We start from the raw sequence: 1,892 nt of genomic DNA on the forward strand, positions 1-1,892 counted from the left end.
TAAAATATCCGAAAGAACATTAAAAAATACTCCTAAATCGCCATCACAGAAAGTGCAGTCGGTTTAACTTTTACACATGGATCACGAGGTGTTTCAATACAATCAAAGATTATTACACTCTTTTCAATATGCTCATTACAGACAGTCAGGCGGTGCAATGATATTGGAGTTATCAACATACATTTTCTGAAGAGTTGTCAGCACCAATCTCTAACACAGGAACTGTTAATATCGAGTCTGCTGCACGCCCGCCGTTTAATACTCTGTCAGGACCCACCCCGAGCAGGAATTGGTTGGAACCAGGTAGGGTTAAACCAAGCTCTCACATTGAAGTGCAACACGGGAAACTAGAGGCCGCCATTGGCTGATCTTTAATTAGACAACTTCGAAAGTTGCAGGAACCAACTAATATCAACTAGAACCAATCAATAAAATACACTTTGTTTTTATTCTGTATTTAACATAACCATCACGAGAAAGATTTAACAAGACGGTGCAATGTCGCCTTCATTCACAGCTTTCTGAATTCAATCGAAAGCAGAACTATTCTGCTCCAACTGCCCCTCCCCACTTTAGTCAACAGCATAAAACCCATCACATTTCTACCTCTCCCTGGTTCCGAAGAAGAGTCATATTGGGCTCGAAAAGTTAACGCTGTTTTTTTCCCTCTCCACAGAAGCTGCCAAAGCTGCTAAGCTTTTCCAGCACTTTCTTATTTTTCAATCCCAATATTTCCATTCCGATTTCACACTGCAGTTCACGGAAAATCATAGTTATTAAGGATAAGGATCAAACGTGAGTAAAATTTTAAATAAAACTGGAACGTATTTTTATTTGAATTGCACCCGCGTACATTTGAATGTAAAAATATATTTAGATGAGTACTTGAAACGCCATAGCTTACAGGGGTACTTTTAGGGGGCATTTCGACGGGCTAATTGCTGGAAAATAGGAATAGAATAGATCGGTACTTAATGGCCGGCAAGGGTACGAAAGGCCCTTTTCTGCGCTGTATAACTCTAAAATGCCCAAAAACTGCATCTTCCGATTGAATGGTTTGAAGTTGAAAGAACGCGATGGCCGGGGATCGAACCCGGGTCAACTGCTTGGGAAGCAACCATGCTCACCACTACACCACCATCGCTGACTACGTCATAATCACAGAGTATCACTCTGGATTTTGGGACTGAACCGGTCATTATTGGTTCCTGTTTTTTCTTCAACCATTCGCAACAAATTTGTAATGCACACAGCCCCTGTTAAGCGAGTAGCTGATACCTATAATATTTGATGAGGTTTAGATGGATTTTCCTGAAGTTCACACCAGTCATTAAGTAAAGTTAAACCATAATTGTAATTATAGTTCACAACATTCAGCACTAATTATTTTACTTGCCCACTCAATGATGAATAACACATGTCCCATTCTGTAACTTTCATGCAGACAGGCCAGGATTCACAGGCATATTAGGCAGCAGAAGAAAGCCATTCTGTATGGACCTCTTCGTCCAATGACTAATAACACATGTTCCATCGTATAGCACTTATTCACATGGCTTACATTCCAGGGGCAAAACGTTCAAAAGTAAAGACATTATGAAGTACCTGTGTGAAACATTGTTTGGACCTCAGCTGTGACATGGCGCTCGGTGTCAAAAAGGTATAATAATTCTCATAATCTCACTAGAATTTATTGTAAAATGGAGTAACAGTGGGATGTGTATATGTATCTACATGTGTCTGTGTGCGTGTGTGTGTGATTCAATTGAATGAGGGGCAGCTAGACTGGGTGCTTTGATCTGAGAAGAGAGATTAGGTTTGAAATGTAAATTAGGCAAACACGCGGAAGTTTAGAAACACAGGCCTCAAGGGAGCACTTGCATTTTGGAATA

At 40.3% G+C, this 1,892-nt stretch overlaps 1 non-coding gene across 1 annotated transcript; it reads right to left on the minus strand.

Annotated features, from left to right (window-relative positions):
* Nucleotides 1–1,072: 1,072 nt before the first annotated feature.
* Nucleotides 1,073–1,144, minus strand: trnag-ccc (transfer RNA glycine (anticodon CCC)). Its single transcript has one exon. It is a non-coding gene; the product is annotated as a tRNA-Gly (tRNA).
* Between the last annotated feature and the right edge of the window lie 748 nt (nucleotides 1,145–1,892).

The sequence above is a fragment of the Cetorhinus maximus genome, chromosome 35, assembly GCF_964194155.1.
Source record: "Cetorhinus maximus chromosome 35, sCetMax3.hap1.1, whole genome shotgun sequence".
Classification (NCBI taxonomy): Eukaryota; Metazoa; Chordata; class Chondrichthyes; order Lamniformes; family Cetorhinidae; genus Cetorhinus; species Cetorhinus maximus.